Source organism: Narcine bancroftii, chromosome 3, assembly GCF_036971445.1.
Source record: "Narcine bancroftii isolate sNarBan1 chromosome 3, sNarBan1.hap1, whole genome shotgun sequence".
In the NCBI taxonomy this organism is placed as follows: domain Eukaryota; kingdom Metazoa; phylum Chordata; class Chondrichthyes; order Torpediniformes; family Narcinidae; genus Narcine; species Narcine bancroftii.
This window is the reverse complement of record NC_091471.1, coordinates 147,091,551-147,113,041: the sequence shown is the minus strand read 5'-3', so window position 1 is coordinate 147,113,041 and position 21,491 is coordinate 147,091,551. Positions and strand designations below refer to the sequence as shown.

At 41.1% G+C, this 21,491-nt stretch overlaps 1 long non-coding RNA gene across 7 annotated transcripts in view; it reads left to right on the top strand.

Moving 5' to 3' along the window:
* The window catches only part of LOC138757683 (uncharacterized), a 70,345-nt gene that overhangs the window by 10,492 nt on the left and 38,362 nt on the right, over positions 1-21,491 (top strand). For 6 of the 7 annotated variants that reach the window (XR_011353812.1, XR_011353814.1, XR_011353816.1 and 3 more), the window contains exon 3: positions 14,145-14,189. The exons of the other annotated variant lie outside the window; for it this stretch is intronic. This is a non-coding gene — a long non-coding RNA (uncharacterized lncRNA). The remainder of the gene's footprint in view (positions 1-14,144; positions 14,190-21,491) is intronic. 7 annotated transcript variants of the gene reach the window in all.

The window sequence follows — 21,491 nt, the reverse complement described above, 5'->3', positions numbered from 1 at the left end:
GCAATCCTGCAAGTGAGAAATGGGTAATTGCATTGTGGGATTGAAATGACCCAAGGCTTTGCATGAGTGCAGGAAGAAAAGATTAAAATGAAGGTATAAACTTTGCAATGTTAAAGTCACAGTAGGGGGGGTGGGGGGAGGGAGAGAGAGAGAGAGAGAGAGAGAGAGAGAAAGAGAGAAAGAGAGAGAGAGAGAAAGAGAGAGGAAATAAATAGCAATAAACAGCAATAGAGGACAATTTTTAAACAGCATGGGAAAATTAGTAGCACTATAGTGCACAATTTATAAAGACCATAGGAAAAAAACACAATGGCGGAACTGACTTTCCAGAATGCTGTGCGGCAGAGAACCCCCTCTATGAATGTTCCATGCATGCAGCCAGGCATACAGGCCTTTCTCTGCTGCATGGAATTCTGGGAGACCAGGTCTACCATCGCCTTGTCCCATGGTATTTATAAATTGTAGCGATAGTGCTACAAACTTTCCCACCCTGTTTAAAAATTGACTCCTATTGCTATTTATTGCTCGCACTTTCCCACAGTTGCTTATAAAGGTTTATGTAGGTCAGCACAACAACAGGGGCTGAAGGGCTCATACTGTGCAGTACATAAAGCTTCATTATGTTATAATTAGGTATGATTATTTTGTTCAAATATAAGATTAAAATAAATTGATCAGGATTTAGGGCAGGTCCACCATCTCTCGATGTATCATGACATCACAAGCGGAAGGTAGAACAGTCTCTTCCCCGAGGATGGCTCCTTGAAAGTGTGAAAGCAATCAGTGTCCCAGTTAGGAGTGCTCACATGTGAAAATTAGAATACTGGTCTTGTAAACCAGGGGTCATGAGTTCTTTCCTCGCTGGGGGCTCCTTTCTGTGAGGGCACTCAATAAATTGGTGACTCTCTGTATTCTTTATGATTGACAAAGTTAAAGAATTTCACATATGTTTCATTCTAAATGTAGTGTTATGTGACAACCATGAAACCTTTAGCTTTATCTTTATTTCTGCAGCCTTATCAACATGTGCTGTATTCTCACGGAACAGTGGTTTGGACATAATTGAAACCAGTGGTTTATGGTCTGTCTCCACTTCAAGAGCTTGTCCATAAATGTATTGATGGAACCTTTCACATGCATAAGTGCTGGCAAGAAGCTCTTTCTCTATCTGTGCAGAGCTAGCTTCTGCACTTGTTAAAGACCTTGATGCATAGGCTGCAGGTTGCCATGTGTCCTCATGCTGTTGCAGTAGTACTGCTCCCAGGTCATGTCGGGATGCATCAGCTGAGATCCTGATGTGTCTATATGGATCATAAAATTTTAGTACAGGCTCTTCTATTAGGACTGTTTTGAGTGCCTGGAAGCATTCTTCTTGCTCATGCAACCAGACCCACTCATTTTTCTGCTCAAGGAGTGACCTATGTGGTGCTGGCACAGACAAGGGATGAACATAGCCAAGAAACATCTCACTTCCTCTTTGTTTTGGGGTCTCACAAAATTTTCAATGACTGATGTCTTTCTTGAATCAGGCTTCACTCCCTGTTCAGTTCTAACATCCCCTATGAAGGTCAGCATCTTAATGCCAAACTCACATTTCTTTTTTATTTAATTTCAGATTAACATTCTGCCTCATATCGAAGAAAGTGATAACTTCCTTGTGGAGTATTGAAAGTGCATAGCCTCCAATTTGCCTCATCGAGCTTCATCTACCAAATCCCAATGACGTGCCGAAGTTGCTCAACCACTTGGCACCTACAAACCAGGAGATGATTTCCTCCCACGTCAGCAATGTAAAATGCTCTCTCTTGATCTCTTTGGTCCAGACCTATACGCAATGCTCAATTTTTCTTTTGCACAATGACCAGTGAGTTGACCCAAATTTGTTGTGCTTCAGTTTTCTGTATGATCTTCATCCATTCCATGTAGGCTAGTTTTTGTTTAAGTTTATCGCTAAGTGGAAATGGAACTTCCCTGCATTCATGGACAATCATCATGATGATTTTGTGTACACCTGGTAAACCTCCAAGTCCCTTAAGGACATCTGCATATTTTTTCCATGAGTATTGTGTGCTCAACTTCAATCTTTGAAGCCATGCTGAAAACCTTTTTCAGCTCTTCATATGCACTCAGATCTAATATTAGCTGTACTGCCTTTTCTACAATCATCAGCTGTAACTTTAGATGCTGCCCTTTGTGCTTGAAGAGCACCATACAGCCCACTTTTACTGAAATGTTCTCTCCAGTGTAGCCTGTCACTTTTAATTTCACTAGATAAATCTTGCTCTTTATGGTGAGGGACTTGTGTTGTCCTGATGTAACATTCACCTGGGCTCTGGTGTCGAGTTTAAATGGAATTACTGTCTCATTCACAGGAACTGGAACAATCTATTCCATTTCACCACCAGCAGTGCTTCACCCACTGTGTGGACCTTTCTCTTGGTCGCCCATGCTGTGCAGCACTTTGAAAAATGATTCTTCTTTCCACATTGCAGGACTTTCCATAGGCAACACACATCTTTGGAATGTGTCTACCTCTCCACCTCCTGCATTTGTTGTTTGAGCCTACCTGCTGTAGCTTTGAGAAACTTCTGGTGCTCTACTTCTCTGTTTTCACCACATGCGCTGTTATGTCTATCCTGTGCAGCTCCTTAGCTTGTGCTCATGTGGTCTCTGCTGCCCTACACATATCTTCAGTCTTTTCCAGTTTCAAATCTTTTTCATGCAACATTCTTTCTCTTAGCGCATTATCTGGGATTCTGCAAAACTATAAAGGTAAAGATTCCATTATTGTCATGTAATGCTACATTTAGAATGTAACATATATTAAATTTTCACTGTTTGTCTGCCGCCACTTTGTCTAACACCTCTCACAGAAGCCTACAGGACCTGGTGTTCCTAGGTGGTCTCCCCTCCAAGTACTGACCAGTCCTGTGCCTGTTTAGTTTCTGAGATCAGACAACCTCAGGCATATTCAGGCCATTAGGTCTCTAATGAGTGAAATTTTAAAATTCAATGTGTGAAGCTTGGCTAAGTATTGGTCAAAGCTCATACATCATTTATGGTCAAAGGAGAAAAACGTGAATCTCTCAAACATAATGTTTTTACTTGGAACAAAATACTCCTCAAATTTTGTCATCAGAGTGTCCAACGTTTTGAAAACAGTTATAGATGTTCAAGGTACCTTCACCCATCAAGTGTAGAAATATAGATGGTTTTTTTTTTAATCGGTCTCTCCTGCTCCTCCAGCCTCTTAATAAATGTTGAATCACTATTTGAACTGTTTCCAATTATCAGTTCATTGCCAGTAAACTGCATCAGTGTGGGAGGACATAACTTATGCGTGATGGGAACTATTGTCTTTTCTTACCGTCTCACATATTTCTGACACAATGTTTTGTTTGTTTCTTGAAGAAGAACAACTTTGCATGGGTTTAACACTTAAGCAACTTTATTTTTCAAGATGCTTGAACCAATAACTCACTCGACTTCTGTCGTCTATTTTTTTGTTCCCGCACAAAGAGCATGCATTGCCTACTGGGAAATGTAGTTCTTTATTATATTTGCATAATAACACAGAGATGACCCACAGGACAGTGACCATGCGGTGGACCAGTGAAGGGTTCTGTGACTGAGGAACACATTGGTGGTGGGCTATTGGTGATTTGAGACGAGGAACCCATGCAGGCTTTGGGCAGCTGGAGATTGCTGTCAAAGGATTCACATCGGGCTGTAGACTGGATTGAGACTAGCTGAAGAGTACCAGGTACTGAGATGTAAGAAGGTGCCAAAGGCACTGAAGGGTTCCTAATCATGTTAGAGTTTCAGATCTGGAGATCAGGTTGCCGATAGTTTAAATTGGACTCTGTGTGGCTGCAGAGGCTGCAGGAGAAATGGAGCAGAATCCACGGACACCCTTATTCTCTTTTGCTTCTCTTTCTCTGACTGTAAAAAGCACCTGGGAATTTCTGCTGATGGCAAATCTGTCTGCCTTACGATAGACTAAAGGAAATTTTGTGTAATATTACACTGTTTTTATTACATGACAATGAAGGAATCTTGAATTTTGAATCTTAATCATGTTGGTCAAAAAAGAAAGGAAGGCAGAGTATTTTGAATGGGGAAAGATTCGCAAGAAATTATAGAAACATAGAAACATAGAAGATAGGAGCAGGAGTAGGTCATTCGACCCTTCGAGCCTGCTCCGCCATTCAACGAGATCATGGCTGATCTTAAAGTTCAGTACCCTGTCCCTGCCTTCTCTCCGTAACCTTTAATACCCTTATACTGAAGAAATATATCTAATTCCCTCTTAAATATATTTAATGAACCTGCCTCTACTGCCCTCTGTGGCAATGAATTCCACAGATTCAACACCCTCTGGGTAAAGAAATTCCTCCTCATCTCAGTCCTAAATGGTTTGCCTATTATCCTCAAACCATGGCCCTGGGTTCTGGATTTTCCCATCATTGGAAACATCCCATCTGCATCCATTCTGTCCAGTCCTGCCAGAATTTTATATGTCTCTATGAGATCCCCTCTCAATCTTCTAAACTCCAGCGAGTACAATCCCAATTTGCGCAATCTTTCCTCATAAGTCATTCCTGCCATTCCAGGTATCAGCCTGGTGAATCGCCTCTGCACTCCCTCCATTGCAAGAACATCCTTCCTTAGATAAGGTGACCAAAACTGCATAATTATGTTCCAAGAGATCTGTGAATATTTATTGCAGAGGGATACGAGTTGAGAAAAAAGGCATTTTGTTGAAATTATTCAGAGTTCCAGTGAGACTGTATCAGGATAAACTTTAAAACACGAAAGTGATTATATTAAAAATACCGAGTGCTGGAGGAACTCAGGATATCTTGCACTATCCTTCTTCTTTCTTTGGCTTGGCTTTGAGGACGAAGATTTATGGAGGGCTATGTCCACGTCTGCTGCAGGCTCATTGGTGACTGACAAGTCCGATGCGGGACAGGCAGGCACGGTTGCAATGGAAAATTGGTTGGTTGGGGTTGGGTGTTGGGTTTTTCCTCCTTTGTCTTTTGTCAGTGAGGTGGGCTCTGCGGTCTTCTTCAAAGGAGGTTGCTGCCCGCCGAACTGTGAGGTGCCAAGATGCACGGTTGGAGGTGATTTCAGCCCACTGGCGGTGGTCAATGTGGCAGGCACCAAGAGATTTCTTTAAGCAGTCTTTGAACCTCTTCTTTGGTGCACCTCTGTCTCGGTGGCCAGTGGAGAGCTCGCCATATAACACGATCTTGGGAAGGTGATGGTCCTCCATTCTGGAGACGTGACCCACCCAGCCCAGTTGGGTCTTCAGCAGCATGGATTCGTTGCTTGCGGAGTCTGCCAGCTCGAGTACTTCGATGTTGGTGATGAAGTCATTCCAATGAATGATGAGGATGGAGCGGAGACAGCGCTGATGGAAGCATTCTGGGAGCGCTTCCATCAACACTTCCATTGCACTATCCACAGGAGGTCAAAATGAATGACCGATGTTTCCGGCCAGGGTATCAAGACACACTTTGAAAAAGGGCTCAAGCATGAAACATCAGTTAGACTTTGTTACTTCCTATGGATGCTATGATACCTGTTGAGTTCCTCTAGCACTTCTGTGTATTTATTCTTCTTTCTTTGGCTTGGCTTCGCGGACGAAGATTTATGGAGGGGGTAAAAAGTCCATGTCAGCTGCAGGCTCGTTTGTGGCTGACCAGTCCGATGCGGGACAGGCAGACACGATTGCAGCGGTTGCAAGGGAAAATTGGTTGGTTGGGGTTGGGTGTTGGGTTTTTCCTCCTTTGCCTTTTGTCAGTGAGGTGGGCTCTGCGGTCTTCTTCAAAGGAGGCTGCTGCCCGCCAAACTGTGAGGCGCCAAGATGCACGGTTTGAGGCGTTATCAGCCCACTGGCGGTGGTCAATGTGGCAGGCACCAAGAGATTTCTTTAGGCAGTCCTTGTACCTTTTCTTTGGTGCACCTCTGTCACGGTGGCCAGTGGAGAGCTCGCCATATAATACGATCTTGGGAAGGCGATGGTCCTCCATTCTGGAGACGTGACCCATCCAGCGCAGCTGGATCTTCAGCAGCGTGGACTCGATGCTGTCGACCTCTGCCATCTCGAGTACCTCGACGTTAGGGGTGTGAGCGCTCCAATGGATGTTGAGGGTGGAGCGGAGACAACGCTGGTGGAAGCGTTCTAGGAGCCGTAGGTGGTGCCGGTAGAGGACCCATGATTCGGAGCCGAACAGGAGTGTGGGTATGACAACGGCTCTGTATACGCTTATCTTTGTGAGGTTTTTCAGTTGGTTGTTTTTCCAGACTCTTTTGTGTAGTCTTCCAAAGGCGCTATTTGCCTTGGCGAATCGAACAACTGAAAAGTGGCAAAGCAGCAGGTATGGATGGAATCCCCCCAGAAGTCTGGAAGGCTGGCGGCAAAACTCTGCATGCCAAACTGCATGAGTTTTTCAAGCTTTGTTGGGACCAAGGTAAACTGCCTCAGGATCTTCGTGATGCCACCATCATCACCCTGTACAAAAACAAAGGCGAGAAATCAGACTGCTCAAACTACAGGGGAATCACGTTGCTCTCCATTGCAGGCAAAATCTTCGCTAGGATTCTACTAAATAGAATAATACCTAGTGTCGCTGAGAATATTCTCCCAGAATCACAGTGCGGCTTTCGCGCAAACAGAGGAACCACTGACATGGTCTTTGCCCTCAGACAGCTCCAAGAAAAGTGCAGAGAACAAAACAAAGGACTCTACATCACCTTTGTTGACCTCACCAAAGCCTTCGACACCGTGAGCAGGAAAGGGCTTTGGCAAATACTAGAGCGCATCGGATGTCCCCCAAAGTTCCTCAACATGATTATCCAACTGCACGAAAACCAACAAGGTCGGGTCAGATACAGCAATGAGCTCTCTGAACCCTTCTCCATTAACAATAGCGTGAAGCAAGGCTGTGTTCTCGCACCAACCCTCTTTTCAATCTTCTTCAGCATGATGCTGAACCAAGCCATGAAAGACCCCAACAATGAAGACGCTGTTTACATCCGGTACCGCACGGATGGCAGTCTCTTCAATCTGAGGCGCCTGCAAGCTCACACCAAGACACAAGAGAAACTTGTCCGTGAACTACTCTTTGCAGATGATGCCGCTTTAGTTGCCCATTCAGAGCCAGCTCTTCAGCGCTTGACGTCCTGCTTTGCGGAAACTGCCAAAATGTTTGGCCTGGAAGTCAGCCTGAAGAAAACTGAGGTCCTCCATCAGCCAGCTCCCCACCATGACTACCAGCCCCCCCACATCTCCATCGGGCACACAAAACTCAAAACGGTCAACCAGTTTACCTATCTCGGCTGCACCATTTCATCAGATGTGTATTTATTAATATCAGTATATGTTGAGTAGGCATGATCTCTCTACCCTTGCGATAAAGCTATTTGGGTTTGGAATTTTAATAGGAGGGATTACGGAGATCCTCTCAAGTTCAGAAGAACTAAAGATGATCTTGTTGAAATGTAAAAAATTTTAAGGGGTGGATGCAGAATTAACATTTCCCATGCCCAGATGCATGGAACAAGGATTAGAGTTTCAAAATAAAAGAGGCAGCCCTTCAATATTCAAATTGGAAGGAATTTCTTCGCAAAGAGGATAGACCATTTTTAGATTTTTCTGCCCTGGGGAACTGCAGAGGTTCAGACACTGAGTTTATTCCAGGCAAAACTAAATCTATACTGGGATATAAAGAGATGTATGAATGCAAGAAGAGATCAACCAGGACCTCTTTGAATGGCTGAGCAGACACAAGGGGCTGTATGGCCTATTCCTGATTCTATTTCTATTTGTAATACTTTGTATCACATATTTAAATAATCCACAGGCCAAATATGCAATAGCATCGACAGGAGTAAATAATATTTTAAATAATATCTGCTTCCTGCATGTTACTTCCCCTATTCATTCAATTTGGAATATGTCCCAGTTAAGAGTGAGTGTCCTTTTAAACATGTTTCTAAATTCTGTTTCTAAGGTTGGATTGTTAAGTAAAGATTATAATTCTTCACTATTTCACAGATTTAATTGTAGCTTTTCCAGGATGTAATGCTCTTGTATCAAATTTCCTGTATTTTGATGATGCCAAGGCAGATTGGCTTTGGTCACAGTTGGCAATCCAAGCAAGTTTTTCTCTCATATTTAACCTGCTTTCCAATTTGAATTTATGGTTTGTTTCTACTCAAATTCTATCACAAACATGATATAATTTTGTTAATGTAAACATGAGGATACGGAACTTAAAAAGTAAAGGGGTATGGACAGAGTCATGATTGTTGAGGTAATTTGGAATCCTCATTGCCAATGAAATAATTTGGAATGGATGATAATAAGACCAGTCAGAAGAAATATAATTATAATGTTAACCAAGGATAATAACAGTTAAAAAAAGAGAAACAACAGAGAAACATCGGAACTGCAAAAGCACATGATGTGAAAATAAAAAGAACAAAGTGATTTTACTTGGAAGTTACCACGATTGTGTTGAACTAACAGTGTTGCCAAGTCACACCATTCCCACCAACATAACGAGTTTATTTTTTCAAACCAACTTTTTAATTATTTCCCAAAATATTGTGACACCCCACTAAAATATTCTTAAGCCTCACACCCCACCAAAATATTCTTGTGCCCCAATTTGAGAATCTATGATTTAGAGTATATTCAAAAGCCATAACCATTCATTTTTAGCAATAATTGATATTCAATTATCTTTACATTACTGTATATAGAACTATAGTTCATTATAGAACAGAAAGAGACCCCTTTGGCCCTTCTAGTCTGCGCCATACCACATTTTTTTAACCTAGTTCCACTGACCTGCACCTAATCAATAGCCCTCCATCCCTTTCCCATCCACGTACCTGTCCAAATTCTTATTAAAAATTAAAATTGAGCCCACATTCACCACTTCAGCTGGAAGCATGTTCCTCATAATTTTAAATGCCTCTGTCAAATCTCCCCTCATTCTTCTACACTCCAGGGAATAAAGTCCTAACCTGATCAACTGCACTATTTCTATCATATTGATAACTTTTCTGTACTAAGATGACCAAAACTGCTCTCCCTCAAGGTCCAAGGGAATACCTTGTCAGCCTCTGTGGATTTATCCATGCTTATTTCCTTTAAGAGAGCAAGTACTTTCTCCTCTTTAATCTGTATAGGTTTAATGACCTCACTGCTGGTTTTCCATACTTCGCACAACTCTGTCCACATTATCAATGAATACTGATGAAAGAAAAATTAAAAATCTTCCTCATCTCTTTTTGCTTAATTCAAAAACAACCACTTTGATCTTCAAAGGGACCAATTTTGTCCCTTACAATTCTGTTACTCTTAATATACCTGTAGAAACCCTAAGGATTTTCCTTCACATTGCCTGCAACTTCATGTCTTCTTTTAACCTTGCTGATTTCTTTCTTGAGGTTTCCCTTGCATGTTTTTATATTGCTTAAGAATCTCAAATGCTCAAATGCTCCATGTGGCCTATGCCTGCTTTATTCTGTTCTTCCAAACCAGATCCCCAATATTCCTTGAAAACCAAGATTCCCTATACCTGATAACCTTGCCTTTAATCCTGACAGAATCACACAAACTCTGTACTCTCAAAATTTCATCTTTGAAGGTCCTCCGTTTCCTTGCACATCCTTGCCCAAAACCAACATCCCAATCAATGCATTCTAGATCCTTTTTCAGTTCCTCAAAATTGGCATTTGTCCAATTTAGAATCACAACCCGAGGCCTAGATCCATCCTTCTCCATAATTAACTTGAAATTAATGGTGTTATGATTACTAGACCCAAAATTCTCCCCTACACATACTTCTGTCACCTGTCTTCACTCATTCCCTAATAGGAGATCCAGTATTGCACTTTCTCTAGTTGGTACCTCTAAATATTGATTTAGAAAAGTTTTCTGAACACAGTGGACAAACTCATATGACTGAATATGTTTCTTAATTTTCAGTTTCTTTAGTGTATACCTGTTAATTTTTTGATGAACTAAATAAAATTTAAACATTATATAACGGAGTCTTGAGAAACGGTCAGACATGAAATGCTGACTGATCATTTCTCTCTATGGATGCCGTCTGAGTTCCTCTAGCAATTTTTTTTCTTCTCAAGATTCCAGCATCTGCAGCTTTTGTGTTACTCTAAATATAATTCAATACTTAAAATCCTTTAACATGTGCCCATAAGTGGAATTTGATTTCTCGTTGGCTAGTAGAAGTGTGTAATTGGCAGTGGTGATCTAGAATGTAGTCAGTTTTGTGAATAAGACCACATTCCTGATCAATGTTCAGAAAGCAATACAAAATACTGTCAAATTCCATTTGGTTTGCACTTGCAACTGAAGCTGCTTAATAATTTGCATGGGATAAAATGAATTTCACTGGAAATATCAATACTACAATGAAGGTTCCACAACTTTTTTTAGAGATTATTAACTTTGATACTTTGATATGGGTGTGATAACTCACTTACCTTATTGTTGATCATTATTGGGCAAGATCTCCCTGCTCATTGCAGTATGATAATGAGTATTTCTCTACAATCTTTCTTAGCTCTACCTGTTAACTTTTCTCATATGGATGTTCCAGGATCCCAGAGAACATTTCTTTCAATTTAAGGGTCCCCAAGCACCAGAAGTATTTCTTCATGGATGATGCATTGTTTGCTTTCATTCAGCAGTTTCTGTAGAATGCATAGTGTTATTTTAGTTATCAAAGGCTTCCTCCTAAACATATTAAAGAATGCATCCCACCTCGGACACATTCTATTCTCTTCCCACCCCCCAATCAGGTAAAAGATACGAGTTTAAAAAATATGCACCTCCATGATAAGGACAGTTTCTTCCTTTCTGTAATCTCACCTCCTGTAGCAATATAATGCTTTGTACTGTTTATCTACGCTTCTCTCTGCAACACTGTAGCTTGCACTTTTGTTTTATGTCACACTACCCTGCACTTTTGATTTATTGAAACTTTTTTTTTTAATTCTTGCATTACTTGCATATTGAGGTTGACCTAACTGGATAGAACAGAAAACGAAGTATTTCCTACTATTTTGGAACACCTGAAGATAAAAAATTTAATTCAATAAACAATTCAATATGGCCACTTTCATAATGGAAGCAGAGGTAAACAGGCCTGTGTGCTATTGGTAGCAATGCAAAAGTTGTACTGTCAAGAGCATGTTTGGAGAACATATTCAGTTGATGGGGAAGTGTTAGGGTACAGCTACCGATGGGAGACCTGGCATGAATGACGAATCATGGCCTAAGGCAGTGGTTCTCAACCCTTTACTTTCCACTCACATACCACTTTAAGTATTCCCTATGTCATAAGTGCTCTGTGACTAGTAAGGGATTGCTTAACATGACATGTGGGTAGAAAGAAAAAGTTTGAAAACTACTGTCTTAATCATACCTAATTGGCTTGTTATGTGCATGGTTTCATAACTCCAAAGGAAATGAGTCAATGATCATTTTTCTCAAGCAAAATATTTCAGAAACAACTGAGTCTAGAGCAGTGATTCTTAACCTTCCCTTCCCTCTCACATACCACCTTAAGCAATTCCTTACTAATCACAGAGAACTTATGGCATAGGGAATTCTTAAAGTGGTATGTGAGTGGAAAGATAAAGGTTGAGAACCACTAGCTTAAGGTAATCCCAAGGTTGGTTAAGTGACCAATTACATGCTGCTCTCCTTTGACTTTGTGGTTGATTAATGAATTTGTAAACAAAATAAGATTGGAATTTTACTTAAATTATTATCAGTAAGAAAAAAATACTGAAGAAATTAACAGTACTGAAAGCCAATAAATCTCCAGGCCCTGATAGTTTGTGTATTTACCTACTAATGATAAATCCATTTAAATAGTATACGTATGGGCTTTCATCTTCCAAATTCTGGACCTTTGGAACAATTTCTGCAGATTAAAGTATTACAAATCTAGCCCTACTATTTAGAAGAGGAAGTATGAAAACAGATTAGTTTGTTTAGCACTTGTAGGAAACAAATGCTGGAATCCATTATGAATGAAATTAAACAAGGATACTTCGAAAATATCAACTCACATACAAATGGATCCTGACCAAGGACTATTAGAAACAAGCTGTGAGCGAGGGGTGGAGCAAGCAGGATCCAAGCAGATAATTAAGCAGCAGAATTGTTAAGTGTTCTTTGAATTTCTCCATTGGCCAATTAGTTCTAGCCAAAGAAAAGAGGGGAAGCTGAAGTGAAGCAGTCATTGTGTGACAGGCTCAGAGTAGGAGTGGGACTTTGAGACTTTGGCTCAAGGGGATTCAGCGAGCAGGGACTGAAATGAAGATGTAAGAGTTGGGGGGCGTGGCAAGATGGCGTAGGGAGCGGACGTGCCTTCTCGGTCTCCCCCAGGCAGTTATATAAATACCCGTTTTAAGAATATTTCTTTTCTGTTAAAAGTCTTTGTTTTGTTTATCAATTGTTTTTAGTTTAAAATGGCAACAAAGATTAAGGAAAATAGAGTTCAAATACAGAACAAAACTACACTCTCCGACTTTGGAAGAAACTCGGCCTACTTGCCCAGACAGAACCACGGAGTCAAGGCTGGAATCTTCTTAAGAACGGAGCTCATTAATTGGACTGTCGGATAAGCTGGCCTTGGACACCCCTCTGAAAGAGGGTGATGAATATTGATTAGAAATGTTTTATGATGATAAATTGCAGTAATTGGCATTGGTTGCCCGTGAGTTTTAAAAATCCAGATAACATTAAAGTTTATTAGTGATTTTTTTTTGGATGGAATATCGGAAGGATGAACTTATTATCTATAAATACAGAACAAAATTACATTCTTTGACTTTGGAAGAAATTTGACCTATTTGCCCAGACAGAGCCGGAGTTGGTGCTGAAATTTTCTCAAGAACAGAACTTATTAAAGTTGATTTAGGACTCCTTTTTGAAAGATGGCGACGAATGTTGATTTGAAATATTTGAAATATTTTCTGAAGATAAACATATATATGGAACTCCTTGATCTGCAATAAGGTTTATCAGTGATTTTTTTTTGGATGGAATATTGGAAGAGTGAATTTATTATCTGTGAGTATGCATACATTGCAAACAGATTTTAATAGTTTTGAAAAGGTTTTTTTTTAAACTAAACAACAAGATCAGTTTAATATTGAGAAAATTGGAAAACGGAAACTTTATTAAATTTGGAAACTCAGTAGAAAGAAACTATGAACAAGATTGATGATTTATAAAATTAAAGTTGAAGGAGCAATGTCCAAGAAGAGTTAAAAATTTTGAGTAAGTTTTTCTTGAAAATAAGCAATAATTTCAACTTAACATTGAGAAGATTGACAAAGTGGAAAATTTGATATTAAATTGGGAAACATAGAAGAAAGAACTTATGAATAACATTGATGCTTTAGAAGATCAAGACCGAAGGAATTATGTTCAAGAAAATTTTTAAAGATTTGAAAAAACTTTTTTTGAAAGTAAGCTACAAATTCAACTTGACACTGAGAAGAATGGAAGATTCGGTGTTGAACTGGGATGTTCAGAGGTGTTTTAATTCAGTGGATGAAATTCAGGAAGACTTGAAAAAAAAATAAAAAATAAAAACTTTTATTGATTGTAAACAATGTTTAACTCAGTGTTGGGAGGGTGGAAAGGGTGCAAAATTTAATATCAAGTTTGGATTTTCAAAAAAAAGAGTTTATGAATAAGATTGGTTAAATTGATGGACCGGGGTTTTATGGATATAAGAAATGATGATTTTTCAGTTTATACGTGTATTTTGTCTGCCTGGGGGGGGGGGAGGGAGTGGTACTTCTGCTCCCGAAAGTCATATGCCACTTGTGGTTTATACCACACCCATTTGGGTTTTTGGGAATTAACCACCACAAGGTGGTTTCCTAAAGGGTTAGGGGAGGTGGGGGGGGGGGGGTGAAAATTTGAAAATTATTTAGTATCTATTATGTAATATTATATTAAGTCAATTTGAAATGAATGTATGGAGATACTATAAATAAATTTCAAAAAAAAAAGATGTAAGAGTTGAGGCAGGGTAAGGACAGGTTTTTCTAACTTTGTTCCTCCTATTTCATAGATAGTGGGAATGAAAGCCAGGATGGGAACATGCTCCTCTTGCAAGGTGTGTCTGATTAGGGAAGCCATCAGCTTTCCCTGATAACTTAATCTCTGAGAAGTGCATCCAACTCCAGTGCCTTTCAAACCAAGTTAGAAAACTGCAGGTGGATTTGGGTGAAATCTGGATCATTTGGGAGGCTGATGGGGATGATAGACAGGAGTTACAGGGACACTGTCACATCTAGGAGGCAGGAGGAAGATAGCTGGATGACAGTAAAGATAGGAAAGGAAATAGGCAGGCAGTGCAGGACACCCCTATGGACATTTTCCTCAATAACAAGGAAACCATATTGGATAATGTTGGTGGTGGGCCACCTAATAGGGACAAGCCACAGTGGTCAGGTCTCTGGTACAAAGTCTAGTCTTGTGGCTAAGAAGGAAAGGGAGTAGAAGAGGTGAGCTGTAGTGATAGAGAATTTCATAGTTGGGGGACAGATAAGAGGTTCTATGGAAGAGATCAAATATCCCAGATGGAATGTTGCATCCTTGATGTCAGGGACAAAGATATCTCAGATGGAGTTCACCCTATTCTCAGGAAGGATTTATGTGGTCCATGTAGGGATCTGTGATGTGGTCCATGTAGGGACCAGTGATTTGGGTAGTGTGACAAAATATGTTGTGTTTTATATTGTTTATAGTATGAATTTGAGAGAAAAAGTGTGGCAAGTCTATTGCTGCTGGGTTTTGGGGTCCTTTGAGCTTGTAACAGTATAGGTCACATACAAACACTTCAAATCAGTTCTCATTTAAAATACTCGATCTCTGGTCTGTAAAGTGCGTCGAAAAAACTAAAGACTTGTTGATCCAAACCAAGGCTTTTATTAACTAAAATACTGGAGCATATCACAAGTAGGTTGACCAGTCCAGAATGCCCTGGTCTGGCTAGGAGCAATCCTTTAAGACCTGCCAGTAGGTGTGGCTACACTCTCAGCCAATCACAGTCATCCTACACTGCAATCTGTACATATAGACATTGGTGATAGAATCTTTACTATCACATGGTCAGATCTGAAGGCCTTTGCAAAAGCTTTGGGTGCCTATAGAGACTTCACTAATGGATTGTTGTTTGGAAAAGCAACAGATGAAAGAACTCGAAGGATTAGGTTTGGAGCCGCAGTCTGTCTGAGTGGAGGTTGCTGTTCTAGGAGGGTCATGTGGTTTTGCAAGTAGAGGGAGAAAAGAAACAGGCTTTTCTCTGTGAGCGAGAAGAGAGAGAACAAATTCCATTTTGCAGTTCCACAGTCAGCAGCAATAGCTGGGACTGGAACAGGACAAGCTGGCAAGCTTGTGGAAAAACCCATTTTGAAGACAGGTTGTGAGTGCTTAGTTCATCCTCGTCAAAGCTCTTGTAGTCCATGCAAGAGGAGAGGACTGGCTGCCTAATGTTTCACTTGCAATAAGAGAAACAAAAGAATAAGGTTATCATCTGGAAAACCCTGATGGGGCAAGTTTCTTTGGCAAGACACTGACGTGGCTGATTAAAAAGTATTAGTTTATGTTCAGGAATAACAAATATCTCTCTGAAAACCTACAAGAACCTTACTTAGTGGTAACCATTTACCTTTCAACCACCAAAGCCTGGTGAACTTCATAAATGTTCATTTCTGTGCACAGTATAATAATTGCCTGTAACCAATGAACTTGGAGGAATGAGAAGTGAGATTGGACTGTGAATCAGAGAACTTTTCTAAACTTACACAAACATTACATACTTATACGCTTAGAATTAGAAGGGGATTAAATTGGGTTAGTTAACAGTAATAAGTTAAAGTTTGATCCTATTTTCATATTTAAAAATAATGAAAAGCAACTTTTGTTTAAGTAACTATTTGTCTTGGTGACTATCTATAGCTGCTGTGTTTTGGTGTCCTCTTGGTTTGTAACAGTAGGAAGGGTGACGAGGTCCTGCAGGGAGAGCTCAGAGAGTTAGGCATTAGGTTAAACCTCCAAGAGCTCCAGAGTTGTGATCTCAGGATTGCTACCCATGGCATGTCCTACCGAGGTTAGAAATAGGAGGATAATGCAGCTTAGCACGTGGCTAAGGACATGTTGCAGGAGGGAAGGCTTCAGATTTCTGGATCACTAGGCTCTCTTCCAAGGAAGGTGGGACCTTTTCCAACCAAATGGTTTGCATCTGAACAGGAGGGGCACTAATATACTTGTGGAAAGGTTTGCTGATGCTGCTCTGGGTGGTTTAAACTAAATTTGCAGGGAGATGGTAACCACTGTGTCGAAGTAGATAGGGGAGTGAAGGGGGGAAAAGATGAATAGAAGATTTCATATAGCATCAATTTTCTCAGATGTGTCTATTTCAATGAAAGGCAGTCTAGCTTAGAGTGTGTAATTATGATATTGTGGCCATCAGTGAAACTTGGTTGGAGAAGGAGCAGGATTAGCAGCTCAATGTTCCAGGCTTCCATTGTTTCATACACAATAGAACAAGGGAATGAAAGGGAGAGCAGTAGGATTGCTCATCAGGGAAAACATCACAGCTGTGCTCTAGCAGTACGGAGCAGAGGGCTAGTCGATTGAAGCTATATGGGTGGAACTGAGGGACACTCATAGGGCTATATTATAGTCACCCATTAGTTTGCAAGAATTGGAGGAGCAAATCTGTAGAGAGATGGCAGACATCTGCCAGAAGCAAGAATTTGTGATAATAGGAGATTTTTAACATTCTACATATTGACTGGGACTCCCATAACATAAAAGAGCTGGATGGCTAGGAGTTTGTTAAATGTGTTCAGGAAAGTGTTTTGAAATCAATATATTGGAACTAACTAGAGAGTGTAATACCAGATCGCCTATTATGGAACAAGACAGTTCAAGTGATAGAAGTAGGTGGAGGGAAACATTTTGAGTCCAATGATCATGATACCATTAGTTTAAGGTTAATTATGGAGAAGGATAGGTCTGGACCTCAGATTGATATTCTAAATTGAACAAAGACCAATTATAAGGAAATGAGAAATGATACAGAATGCATGGATTGGGATATGTTGTTTTCTAGAAAGGTTACACAAGGTAAGTAGAAAAATTTCAAGGTCAAATTTTGAAAAATTTCTATGGCCCAGTTACAATTAAAGGCAAAGTAAACAGGCATGGAGAGCCTTAGTTTTTGAGAGTTTTTGGGGATCTGGTTCAGAACAAAAGAGAGGTGTCTAGCAGGCATACTCAAGAAGTATAAAAAATGAAAAATCAAAAAATAAATCAAGAAGGCCTTGAACAGAAAGTCCCACTCTAATCTATCAAAAGCTTTTGTCAGTGATCAGATCCAGACAAAAATTGAAATCCCCTCCAATCAAAACACCCCTCTGTTACCTTCAAGAATATACCTTGTATAAATTGTTTATCATCAAAGTGTATTAATTGGGTTAAGACACTCTATTATAAATCCCAAGCTAAAATTATTACAAACTGGCAAATATCTTCAGTGTTTCCATTGAGTAGGTCCAGTAGGCAGGGCTGTCCACTGTCCCCAACGTTATTCATACTGGTCTTTGAACTGCTGGAAGAAACCATTCGATGGGATTCAAAGTGGGCCAGGAGAAGCACAAAATCAATCTAGTTGCCGATGATGTGTTTGTATATTTGATGGATTCTGGGTAGCTAAACTAAGTACCACATTGGAAGATTATGGAAATATCTCTGGGTATAAGATAAATCTAGAGAAGAGTGAAATCATGCCTTTGACGAAGGGGAATTATAGACAATACCAACAGTAAAGTCAATTCAAATGTCCCCAAGAAGGGTTAAAGTCAACAAGGATTTACACAACTTATACAAACTCAGTTATCTGCCTTTGCTCCGGAAGATTGAGGAGGGCCTCAGTAGATGGAGAACTCTGCCCATACCTTTGATGGGCAGAATTAACTATGTTGGGATGAAGGCGATGCCAAGGCTCCAGTGTCTATTTCAGTGGATACCCATTCCATCGCCCCAGGGCTTCTTTATAATGCTCAACAGATGTGTCAGGAAGTTCCTGTGGAACATTAAAGTAGCTAGAATCTCCATGGAAAAGTTGACTTGGGATTACAAACTGGGGGGTTTAAAATTGCCAGATTAAAAAAAAAATTATTGGACATCCCAGGAGAGGTTTATCACTGCACTCTTTGAGGGAGCACCCCTTTCCCTCCCCCCTCCCCCACTCCTGGGCACAAATTGGATTACATGCGGCAAGTGCAAAGATACCAGGAGAGTTTATATATAAATTGGACACTAAATTCTATTTTTTAATGAATAAACCCATATTAAAGCTGTGGTGAATCTCTGCTAAGCTGCCTGTCTCCCCTCTGGCCAGCCTTGCTGTGCTAACATTGCCTGTGCATTGAGCTTACCATTAAAGACACTCCCCTTGGCTATAACTATGTATGCACCCATTGTCCTTCATTATTGTACCATAAGTTTCTGCTAATAAAAGCCAAGAATATTGTTTGACCACATCACCTTTGTCTACTTCTTCAACTGGCACTTCAATTTTATTAGCAGAAATGGATGCAGCACTCCACCCAGAGCAGCTAATAATCTGGCCCCGAGGGCCAGAGAAATTTTCAACCACTGGATTTCTTGTTTCGATTACTACATGGCTCTAAACAACGTGGTCGATGAGGCAGTACAGTGGGGCCACCTGAATTCCCTGCTGGGTGAAGTCCCTTTTGCCTTAATGCAAGGAGCTCCCACTTTGGCTATAGCCCGGGAACTTCTGACTGCTTACGGAATGTGGTGGTTGCTCGACACCAGTTGCAGACTAGATGCCAGAAACTCGGGGAAAGTGATGCTGTCTATGCACTAGCCCTCGACTCACTGACAAACGAATGTGATGTCAGGGCAGTCAATGTGCAACAACACCGCAATGCCTTGAAGCTGGATGCTTTTGTCAATGGAATCGACTCCAATTACATCCATCAGAGGCTGCTGGAGACGGAGCTCTTAACCTACAATCGGGCAGTCACTTTAGCCAAAACACTGAGAAATGCTATGCGGTCCAGTGAAATGCTAGAAACCGAAGGGGAAACATCCAGGAGTGCTAGAACCCTGAAGGAAAGAAAAGGGCAAACCTCTGGCAAATGCTACTTCTGTAATAAGAGCTCGCACCCCAGACAGAAGTGCCCGGCCTGATTTGCTACCTGCAGCTATTGTGGGAAACTCGGCCACTTCGCTAAAGCGTGTAAGGTGAAAAGTACTCCCACTGATAAGAGGAAGAAGAAGAGAAGCTCTAAGAAAATTCATCCTGGAGCTGCGGGAATGCAAGACAACTATGAAAAGGAGCCGACTGGATCGGCTTCAAGTGACTGTGAGGTGAGACCAACACAGAGTTCCCCTGTGATAGCTCAATTGACTGTAAAGCTTGGGGGATGTTATGGACTGGAAAGGTCGACTATGAAGGGGGAGGTGAATGGTGAGACTCTCGATTGCCTAATAGACTCGAAGATTACTGACAGCTACATCCACAAGAAAGATGTCAAAGCCTTAAATTTGCGCAGATATCCAGCGAACCAAAAGATATCGACACCCTCTGTTTGACACTAAATCTTTTCCTCTCTCTGCTTTGGCCTTGAAGGCTTTCAAGAGAATTAAAGCTGATATTGTCAAAGCTGCACTCTCGTCCATTGATGAGGATGTTCCATTCCAAGTGGAAACTGATGCCTCAGATTGTGCTTTGGCAGGAACACTTAATCAAAAGAGTAGACTGATGGCATTCTTCTCCTGCACATTAAGCAGACCTGAACTAAAACATCCTGCCATATAAAAAGAAGCCCAGGCTATTATTGTAGCCGTTCACTACTGGAGACACTTTCTAGTCAGCAGAAAATTTACCTTGCCTACATGTTCAGTACTAACAAAAGTAAAATCAAAAATGATAAGATGGCACACAGGTGAACAGAACTCTCAACTTACGATTATGAGATCCAGTACAGACCTCGCAAGTTAAATGATCCCTCTGACGCATTGTCATGAGCTGCTGCCGGTGCTCAGCTTGAGGGGTTAAAAGAGATCCATAGTAGACTGTGCCACCCAGGGGTCATGAGATTCTTCCACTACATAAGGGCTAACAACCTTCCTTACTCCCTAGAAGAAGTCAGAATACTAACTAAAAGCTGTCCTGTTTGTGCAGAATGCAAACCGCAGTACTTTAAAGCTCCGGAGGCCACTCTCATCGAGGCAACTCGAACTTTTGAGAGAATTAACTTAGGTTTTAAAGGGCCGTTAATTTCCAACAACAAAAATGTATATTTCCTTACAGCAATCGATGAATATTCAAGGTTTCCCTTTGCGATACCCTGCCCTGACGTCTCGTCAGTGTCTGTAATCAAAGTACTTGACAGAATTTTCAGCATTTTTGGTTTTTCCAATTACATACATACAGATAGAGGCTCAGCATTCATGAGTGCTGAGTTGCGCCAAGCCATGCTACAAAAGTGGATTGTCGCCAGCTGTACCAAGAGCTACAACCCACGGGCCAATGGGCAGGTCGAAAGGGCTAACGCTACAGTCTGGAAGACTGTTAACCTTGCTTTAAAGACACATGGTTATCCTGTTACCTGGTGGCAGGAGGTGCTGCCTGAGGCACTACATTCTATTCGGTCTTTATTGTGTACTGCAACAAATCAAACACCTCATGAATGTATGTTTGCTTTTCCTAGGGAATCAGGAACTGTGATGAACTGGCCAGCCTGTTTATCTGAGCCTTGGACCGTGCTGCTGAAGACCCACGCTCGGACGCATAAAACGGACCTCTAGTCCAACCAGTTCAGCTACTGCACACTAACCCCAACTATGCTCATGTTAAATTCCCAGACGGGAGCACTGACACTGTACCCTGAAGAGACCTGGCCCCTTTCTCTCACCCCCTACTCAGAGTGAGCCTGAGAGATTGGGCTCACCCCCACTAGCCTGTGACCCATATAAAGCATTCAGATGGCTGTGCTGAGGCTTCACTGCCTCACGATGGCGATTCTGGAGTGGGTCCAGAAGTCCAACCTTCCCACACTACAGACCCAGGATCTGTATCAGTTCCGAAGGTTAAAAAGCATACAAGGCCTGCACTTGTTCCTCTGCGAAAATCAACTAGAATTCGTAAACAACCTGAGAGGCTGCAGGGATTTATAAAACATCTCATTATATTTCAATTGCTTTGCTAGTTACTGGCGTAATTTGGCTGTCAGAGAATTCTCAATGCCAAATATGGTATCCATGTATTTCTTGCTTAAGTTTTACTTAGCAGCTGTCCTTTTAATTTTAACCCTTCTTCTGCCAGGGGGAGACTGTGGTGAATCTCTGCTAAGCTGCCTGTCTCCCCTCTGGC